Source organism: Pundamilia nyererei, unplaced genomic scaffold, assembly GCF_000239375.1.
Source record: "Pundamilia nyererei isolate P.nyererei 1_Seehausen unplaced genomic scaffold, PunNye1.0 scaffold00047, whole genome shotgun sequence".
Classification (NCBI taxonomy): domain Eukaryota; kingdom Metazoa; phylum Chordata; class Actinopteri; order Cichliformes; family Cichlidae; genus Pundamilia; species Pundamilia nyererei.
This window is the reverse complement of record NW_005187448.1, coordinates 2,073,807-2,083,946: the sequence shown is the minus strand read 5'-3', so window position 1 is coordinate 2,083,946 and position 10,140 is coordinate 2,073,807. Positions and strand designations below refer to the sequence as shown.

General features: G+C 45.1%; 1 protein-coding gene across 3 annotated transcripts in view; it reads left to right on the top strand.

Moving 5' to 3' along the window:
• Positions 1 to 10,140, top strand: part of rarga (retinoic acid receptor gamma a) — a 38,759-nt gene that overhangs the window by 23,817 nt on the left and 4,802 nt on the right. The gene's annotated exons all lie outside the window — the stretch shown is intronic.

The following is a 10,140-nucleotide window of genomic DNA, read 5'->3' as shown; positions in this document are numbered from 1 at the left end:
CCCCCCCCCCCTCTCCCTTCTTCTGCCGCTGACTTCAGACAAGGCTCTGACTCTAACAACAACTGGGGTCCATTTTCATCTACTTCCAGGGGGCTGCTACTGCTGTGAGAGAGTGTGTGAGAGTGGAAAGGAGTGGGGGTGTGGGGTGTGTATGCATGGTATGGTGGGAGAAGTGTGGAGGGAGCCAAGCCAGATATGACAGTGGAAAAACAATCAAGAATATAAGAGGAGCCGGAGCGATCAGATAAGCAGCTTAACTTTGCTCTCGATTTTTCAGAGCTGCTTGAAAGTGTTTTCAATTTTTTTTCATGCTCTTCCGTTTGTTCGTCCTCCCTTCTTTTTTGTGCCTTTTTACTTCCTTGGGGGGGGGGAGTCATCTGTCTTCATTAATCGTGAAGACACCAGCATTTCAGTGGCCGTCATGCACACTGGCTGAGCTTTAATGAAGACAGATGCCCTGTCAGTGGAGGCTGAGGCCAGAGGGGACTCCAGCCACGCCAGCCTGCTCTGCTTAGCTAGGGGAGCCCTGATGATAACAAGATGAGATTTGTTTATTTAATCAATCAGGCCTCTATGGTCCTTTCCTTTTAACCCATTCACACACATGCACACATTTAAAAATTAGGCCTCAGATTCCAGAAGTATATTTTTCTTTCAGGTCTTTGTTCCACACAATCAAAGTGAAAAAAAGGAAAGGGGGGAAAAAGTCCAGGGACGCTGCCCTGAGGGTGAGAGATCTAAGTTAGCAGAGCAGAGCAAAGTGGCTGGTGTGGTGTACTGTTTCAAACCCAGTGTGCCCAATAACCTTTGTAAACAAAGCTGTCCTATCCCTGCACAAGGAGCCATAATGCCCCTCTTTACTGAAGCAGTTGCCTCCCATTGTCCTCATCAATGAAGCTGATGAATTGATGTTTGAGTCTGATATCTCATTAAGCCAGCCCAGCTGCACAACAGAGGGACCTGTCTGGCTCTTAATGCCACAGTCACACAAGCACGCACACTGCACACCAAAATAGCCACTGTGTTTGTAAAGCAAGTCACCTGGCCCTGGATTAATACAATAATATACTGTTGTCACACAGGCTTTTTTTTTTCCATTTGTAAAAAGAATTCAACTCTTTAGCAATGCTCTCTACAACGTGAGGATAAAAAACAAAACAAGGTTTAGCAGAAATGCAAAAACAGTTTTTCTCTGATAACCTGTGTGGAGAATGTGCAGAGAAAATGTTTGTCTGCCCTAAGTCTTTCACAAAATGAGTATAACCTCCTCTCTTTGCAGTAAATCTTCAGCGGTGATAAGTGTCTCTGCTGTTGGCCATTAGCCAGGGACAATCAGAGGACTTAAAAGTGTGTGGTCAGTTTTCTTGTTTTTTTGTTCAGGAGTGGGAGACCTTAATGTCAGAGGTTAGGCAGAGGCTACAGCCTGGCCAATGTCAGATCTACTGCATGTGTGGTAAGCTCGTCAGCTTGCTGAAAAGGAGACTCTTTCAACCAGCTTGGCTTGTGTAATGCTCTTAAGTGCCTTATGCCACAGAGCTGGTACTACATCTGAGCTGGCCTACACATAAGGATAATGGACACTGATTTAGTCGTACGTCAATGAGAACTGAATTAGTCAACTGCCAGGGAAGCCATTTGAGACAGCCTATGCCGACAAATCCCCTCTCTGTCAATGTTCATTTGCTTAGAAGAATGAGGCAATTACGTTTAGCAGTTCTCCAGGGTCAAAAGAAGGGAAAGTGTTTTTTCTCACCAAAGTACACTCTTAGCTCGATGTTTTTGAGCACACTTTGGATTGTAAGTCTAACAAACGGTATATATAAGAGCTGGACATGACAGTAACAGATTGCTTGAGCAATTTGTCACTATGTGTGCCTTCACACACACACACACACACGGGCGCACACGCTTCTTTGTTTTCCCTTAATGTGCTGTTCAAATGTGAATTGAGGGGCTAATTGAAATGGGGGGTATAGATCTCGGCAGCAGCGGTAGAGAAATAAGAGCTTCCTGTGACCGCTGGCACATTCTGGCCCGATCATTTTCTCCCTGATAGAAGTCTGCAGTTATTTCATTATAATTACAAAAGATTCAATTAAAAGATTAGAATGCCTGAGGGGGCAGGGCTGGAAATAGATGGTGGTATGTTGGTTAGTGGGTGATGTGTGTGTTTGTGTGTTGGAGAGAAAGAGGGAGAGTACTTACACTTCTAATCATTGTCACTAACGTCACGTGTTTATATCGCTGATTTTCTCAAGATAATGTCAAAACAATGTGCTCAACTTTAAAGGAATAAGCCAGTCCAGGGTCAATGAGTTGTAATTGATATGAAGGAGCGAACAAACGTTAAGCAGGCTGCAACTAAATTAACTTTTTAAACAAAAAAACCATTAAGCTAGAAATGTGAAAAAAACTGGCATCAAAGAAAAGTCTGTTTTTGGTTTTTGATCGCAAGCTTTAATTATAAAAAGTACCTCATTTAAAGTGCACTCTAAACTGTCAGGCCTGCACTACAGTGTAATAGGCTCTAAATTATTTATTAATGTGTTGAGGAATACAGTGTCCTGCGTGATATAATACAGTAGCTCAAGCAGCTGCAGTAGTCCTTGTTTTGTAATAAATAATACATAGCATCAGAGCCAAGATGGTTATTAAATAAAATCGCAGGCCTGTTGGTTCATTCTAACCTTACAATAGTTTATGTTACATGTTATATTACGCTGTGGAAATCATTTTAATAGGGTGAAGCCATTTTTGGTGTGAGACCTGCTGGGCTGCAGTATCACACCACCTTGTTCACAGATCTCTGTCAGCCCTGCAGTAATAGCTGAGCCCATTAATAGGCAGCGCTGTCTATAAATAAACAGATTCAATCCTAGCAGTTGCTTCAAGTTTTTTCCACAGAGCCCCCTCCTGTGCGTGGTTTGACTTATGCATAAATCAGAGTGTGTTAACCTATGCTTGTGTGTGTGGTGCCTGTATGCGGACTCCTCTGATCAATGTATGTTCAAGTTTACGTGTCCACTTGGCTGCTGTTGGGCACCCAGACTGCTGTGTCAAAAGCAGAGACGGACAGTGTGCCAAGCTGGATTCCTCAGGCCTGTGCTGGAATCTGGCTCCGCTCTAACAGCAGTTTATAGCCCCTCAGCAGCGTCAGTCGCACCGTTGTAAATAAAACTCGTCAACCGAATGTGAGTCCTTGAAAGGGCTGTTTTTGTTTTCCTGTCCGTCGTGTTTAAACAGTATTTCACAAGAGCGAGTACTCTGAAATTTTACGCGGACTTGTGACGAGCTGACGATTTGTGGATCGCAGCACGATAAACGTGACTGTTATGAGGCAACTGGGCTAGCAGTTTGCGTGAGCTCCAGATCAGTATAAAATCTGGACTTTTGTGAGTTCTTTCACAATAGTTTGCTGGTCCCAGAGGTATTGTGGCTGCCCACCCTAACACCCGTGTCTGGCTGCTGCTATTGTAGCTGTTTACTGAGAACAGCTCTTTGCCTGCCAGGCACATTTTCCGTTGCACAAAGGCGTGGACATTTGGCAAACTATGCATACTTACGTGCGTGTGTGTGCTGTATTAGTGCATGCACCTGAAAGAGTTTATTTCACTGGTGAGCATGTGATGTACCACTGCACAAGCATGTTTGTTTATAGCATAGAAGAGTGTGCATGTAAGCTCAGAGCTGTGTGTGAGCTGGCTGTGGAACGAGCAGTTCTGTTACCAGCGTGTTATTGACTGACGCCTTGGCTCGAGTGTTGCTACGGGCTCGGCGTTAGAAGAAGCGGAGCCCTCGTATAGCCAAGTCGGGTCTAGAAACCCAGACGAGTCCAACTGTCCTCCTCCTGTGTATGTGTGAATGGGTTGTGTTTACGCAGCCGACAGCGTTTGGCAGGGAGTGGTGAGCGGCTGGTGTAGTACAGCTATTATCTGGGCTCAGGGGTGGAGAGAGATGGATGAGGACTTGGCCTGGAGTGGGTGGAAGGAGGGGAGGACCGAGGGGAGGGAGGGAGGCAAATTGGTGTTGTTTTTCCCTTTGACATTAGTCAAATTCTGCCAGTGCGCATATGTGCAACTGACATGACCATCCTTCTGGAAATGGTGCATGAGTTCATTTGTGTACACTTGCATTAGCTTGTATTGTTTGTGTTCCTTGTGGGTGTATTTTGCTGTAAGGAGGAACAGGTGTGTGTGCGTGTAAGCTGGCATGCCTGTAATTGTGAGCCTAGCTGACAGTTTGGGACTTTTTACAGAAAGAAGATGAATGCCAGTGGAGAAATTAACAGATGTCTGTTTGAGTGCGTGTGCGTTTACGAGTGCACATGAAACCAGGTTATTGGAAGAAATCAGGTTAAACCAGGAAACAGGAGAATGTGTTCACATTGTCAGAACTTTACATACAGCTGGTCAGTAATCAGATTTCTCTGCTCTGTTGTGTTTTTTAGCTAATAGCGTCACACTATACAGTTTCTCCTCTTGTCTCTCAGTATTAGGAATAATCTGCCTGTTAGCTGCTCTGACTTATTCATTGTAGCTTTGTTTTTAGGCAGATTTAGGATATTTATACTTTGGATAAAAGAACAGTTTCAGCATTCATCTTTTCTTTCATCCCACTGTATTGCCTTTCCAGTGCTGCGTTTCCTGTTCCCCGTTCCCTCTTTGGCACGCACACTTGTAATATCCCTGTTAATCCTGTTAATCCATTTAAGTGTAAACTAGAGTCTGCAAAATAAGGTTTCATTCAAAATCAGGTTACTCCAGAAAAAGAACTACTACCAGGTTACTAAAGTAATGTTAACACACTTACTGTTTCTCTGGGCCCCTAGAGTCAACGTTTTGCTCTAAATCTGACACAAGAAGTGCATTCTCACCTAGACACGTGAGAGACACTCTTAAGCACAAAAAAGCAGCACATGCTCTTCAGTGGCTACACAGGAGCAGATAATATGTCCATGTCTCCACCATAGCTTGACCTGTGAGTGAATGGGTACTTGCAGTAGCCTGTTATCATGCCTGGATTTATAAACTTCTGCCTCACGGTAAGAACATCTCCCATTTGCCATAAAACACTAGAGACAAAACCAAACAGACAGACGGACAGCCAGTTTGACAGGAAACAATCCAGCAAATGAATTAGGGGCTGTTTGGGATGATTTATCGCCTGTTTAGGAATGCTCGATCGACTCAGGTTAGCTGCTGTTAAGGGAACTGACTGGCTGGGTATTGCTTTCAGTGGTAATTGTCAAAATGTACCTTTAATACTTCATGTATTAGTCTTATGTGGAACTTTGTTTTGTGACACCTCTAGAGACCGTAATGGAAGGAAATGAATCACTGTGTGGCTCAAAATCTGGCTGTCACATCAGTCATCTGAGTGCTTCCACCCAAACGGAGTTGGGCAACCTGTTGGCGGTTTGCTGCCAAGCAAAAGTGAAAAACTCTGATATGCATCATTGCTTCACTGTGACACTCAAAGCAGAAGTTTCTCAGAGTGGCTTTAATACCTTACAGGATCTGTGGTTTTATGCCAGTTGAAGGGGACTGCTGATTCTTCAAGAGTTACTACTTATGCATGGATTGCTCACTCAGAAGTCAGGAAGCCACAGTCATTTTGTCACTGCTCTGCCAGTTTTGATCTTAGTCTCTCTGAGTTCTTCCTTCTTAACTTCTTCCAAGTGACTGTATAGAGGAAAATGCTGCGATAATGTGTATTTGGCAGAGTAAACTCACAACAGAAATCCGTTAAAAAGCTGGGTGCATGATTTTTAACTTTTTTTTTTAACAGTGATCTGCATCCTATGTAACGCCAGAGAAACCGCTTTGTGTAGTGTGTGCAAACTCTTTGGACATTTACATGTTGAGTGGAAATGAACTGTGTGCTGCTAGTCGTGGGCGTGTTGTTCCTTCCAATAGGAGGTTTGCGTTTGCATGCTTCCCCAATGTGCCGGAGTGAATACTACTGTTGTTGTTTACATTATCCGCCTTTCCACTCACTTCCTCTGACAGAGCAAGGCTGCAGCCACGGCTGGGCTACTTCTACTTTTGTAGGTTTCTATTGTTGTGGGGAGGAAGCAATAGCAATTGAACGAGCGCTAGTGGCCTTGCCAAAGACAGGCAGGTGAGAGCCAGGGCTACAGATGGTGAGAGGAAGTCTGGGAGGACGAGAAACAACCCGAGGATCAAAGACTCAGGGTTTCCCTCGATGACTGCTTTCTCCTCTCTTCACCTCGCCTGCGCACCTGTTTCTGCTCTCTGTCTGCTCCCTTGCCTGCCTGTGAACTGTCCTGTCTTCTTGACATGATCAGTGGCCCAGCACTGTGCTGGGTTGCCAGGTTTGGGTTCACTCCTCAGTCACTGGAGGTGAGCTGTGCTCCTCTGTGGTGGGCAGATGAAGAGTCAGCTGGAGCTCACGGCAGGGATGAGGAGGTGCATTTTTTCCACAGATCTGCACTTGACTGTCTGGTTTTTCCAGCGCTGGTCATAAAAGGCCACTGACTGTCTGAAATATTTTTATTGACGTTATATTTTCTTCATTTTTTCCTTTCCTTAATACCGTCTTGCACTGGTTTGGTACAAGGACATTTGAAGGAAACTTTATTTGCTGGGTTCATTGGGGACAGGCGGCTCAGCAGACGAGTTTGGCTGTTTGAAAGCAGCTTGTGTGTTTGTTGACAGGGCTGTGTGGTGCAGGGAAAGGGGGGTGCACGCTGCCAAATGTTTGCTTGCTGACTCCATCAAGAAAATATCAAAAGGCCCTTTATGAGGTGCTGTAAAGAAGACCAGGTGTTTTGAGAACACCACCAGACTCCAAGGGTAATTCCACTTTTTAAAACATGCCCCGGGGATACATTCTTGTCCCACCTGCTGCCTTTCCTGCTTTTTTCATTTTTAAAGGAAAAAGGGGTAAAAAAGAAAAGGATTAAAATGTGCCTCGGCAGCAGCTTGTGTGCCATGTCACATTGTGTCATTCTTCAAAAGTCCACAGTTTTGTCATTAGTACTGACAGAAGCCATGAGCAAATGGGAAAATGTTTTTACTCAACATGCTGGTCTGGCGTCAGATCGCATGCATGCGTCACAAATGTTTATCGATGTTTGTCTCATTGCTTTCTTCTGGTTCCCAGAGAATGGGTTTAATTCCCTTCAGGAATGTGTTTCTTAATATCTATTTTCAAATCTCAAACCCGAGCCATCTCCTGATTGGCCGTCTTCTTTTCCTATATAGTGATGCCTCTTTACAGGCGTGTTAGTGTGTCAGTCTGTGGGAGACCAGGTGATGAGCTTTCTGACAGCTGTTGAAAGGCGTTGCTACTGCTCATCACCTTTAATGAAAGTCCCCCCTCCCCTGTCAACACAGTCAGGAATTCCTCCCATTTTTCTCAGTGGTTTTTTTCCTCCACTTCTTTGTTTCTCTCGGTTATAGGCCGGTGCCATTTTGAGTGCTTGTGTATATATATATGGGTTATATATGGGTGAAACAGAATAGCAATGGGAAATGAGAGCACATGTATGGAGGTGTAGCAGTAAGGGATACTGAGAAGTGGCTACAAAAGCCAGTGACGAAGATCCTCCGGAAACGCTGGTACTGAAAAGAGGAAGGAAGCAGGTCTGTTGTGTGGGACCTTGTAGCAGAAGCCTCAAGAGTGATAGCAGGAAGACATGGGCAAAACAAAACAGAGAAGGAGAGTATTATGTGCTGGCACCACTGACAAGGGTGTGGTACTACTTTCTTTTCCTCTTTCATGAAACCCATTTCTTTACAGAAACCTATTCGTGTGCTGATGGTCGGTCAGTCGTACCCTATGGTGCTGTAGCCTCTGCCATGGTGTAGAGGGCCAAAGGCACCCTTGAAAGCCCCACCTAGTGTGCCAGCAATTCTCCCAGCCCACTGTTCACCATCCTCTCCCAATCTGCTGTCCTTCTGCCACTACTCTCTGCCCAGTCCCCAACCCTCTTTTCACATTGAACCCTACTGTGTGCCCCTCTCTCCCCCTCTGCCTCAAAGTCTCGACAAGAGGTACAACTTTACAGGATCTTTAGTGAAAATAGAGGTGGAGACAAAGGCCACGCATGCCCGTGCATGCAGTTTAGCACTAACAGGGAAAACATCAACAGAGTGAGTCGCACACATAGAGGAGGGGGTGTTTTAATGGGGACTGGAATTCAGTGGTGCACTGTTACAAACAGTCCGGGCATTTGCAAGTGAAATATACACTACAGAGACAGAGCAGAGCCGCGGGCTGGAGTTGCACGTGAATGCTGGACAAGCACAAAAATACACACCTACACGTATCCTACAGATGTATTGCACTGTGAGTGCACTGGGCCCAGAAAGAATACGTCTAAGCGTTTGCTCTCACATGCCACGGCTGGAACTTTTGGAGCAGTGTCGCACTGAAGATTCAATCACTCCAACAGGTCACGTACTCAAAATCTGCAAGCCTATTGTGAAAGAATACTTGTTACAGTGCCAGAATGTCATATGCTGCTCAGTTAGGAGGAGTGTGTTGCAACACAAAACAGGAGCTGCATAGTCATGCGTTTGCTCACATACATTAGAAACACTCCTTTTTTCCAGCTGAGTGAACAGCAGGCAGCCTCAGTGTTGCCAGGAAGTCTTCTGATTATTTCTTTAGTGTTTCTCCTTGTTCTGGCTTTCTTTTCTCTTCTGTTGGATCTCTTGATACTAAAGGGAGTTTGCTTGGCTCGGTTAACTTGACCTAGAATTCACTGTAATTGACCTAGTTGAATTCACCTTCAGCTACACAGCTATTTCTGTCTCGTGCAGTTATATTTCACATCTAATGAGGCTGTGCTGAATGCTGCAATGCTCATCCCATCACGCTCGAGTATTTTAGTGTAATGTTGCTGTGTGTTTGTAGTTTGTAGCCACTGAGTGTGTTTATGGGACCAACTTGCTCAGTGGCAGCGGGACCACTTGTGCACAGCAATGCAACAGGAAGCTAACAGTGACTGTTGATAACTTAGCTATACCTTCTTCTTGCCTTTCTTTTTCTTCTTCTCCTCCCCCATACCACCTACCCCACTCCTCTTCTCATCTGTCTGTCATCAGCTCACAGGCCTTAGACAGCGGATTGTCATGCAAATGGTGCCCCAAGCCTCAAAGCGCTGATAAGGAGGGCCTCTCATTTCACTGGGCTTTGTTTTCTAAACAGTGATGAGCTGAGTTGAAGAGACTGAGAAAAGGGGCTCGGGGTAGCTTTCTGAATGGGCCCTCTGACTGTGGCGCCCTGGGGTAAGTGGTACAGGGGATTTGAATGGAGTAGGCTGAATGAGGCAAAGTCTTGGAGGTGGATTCAGGAGTCATGTTCTCTGGCAGGAACCAGGTTCAACGTGTTGACAGAGCCTGATGTATTTTGTCTGTCACCGCTGCCCGGGTTTTCTCCAAGATGGACTTTCTGTGTTTGGCCCGCTTTCTTTATCCATTTAGACGGTGTCAGTCAGTGTTCGTTACTTGACGCCACATATGGTTTGTCCTTTTCTAAGGGGTTGTCAGCGCTCGGTTTGGAGCCTCATTTGCTGCTGTTATTATTGCATAAACAGTGGTTCATGGTGCGTTCAGAGGGTTTCTGTTCTCCCACTGACCCTGCCGTTTTCTTACATTCTGGCCAAGGAGATATGAGACTTGCTGTAGAAACATTCAGGGGCGTAAACTTTGGATTTTAGATTGATTTGTGCATTTGGCTTTGGGATTGGTCTAAAAACTAATGGAAAACATCTTTGACTTGAGCAAAATGAGGTTTTCAAAGGAGGACTGTGGATTTCTGAAGAGTCGCATATGAAAAACAGATGTTTAGGCAGCAGGCAACAAATAAAAAATGTCTGATGTATTTCTGTTACTATCATTAATGAGGTAGTTGCAGGCCAGTCAGAGCAGCTACAGCAGAAGTAGTAGTAATCGTCAACTTGGTCTTGAACAAGACTTGCCCTCAAGAGCAACTTTGTCCTCCCCCTCTCCCCCCCTCCCCTTCCCCTTTCTCTGTTTTATATCAAATTCCTCTTTTTACGCCCTCTTTTTTTCTCTCCTTTTTGAAGTCTCCTCTCTCTAGTAAAAAAAGCCATGCTGGTGGTTTTTGATTCTGCTTTGGGTGTGAGAGGGGGGAGTAAGTTGGGTGGGG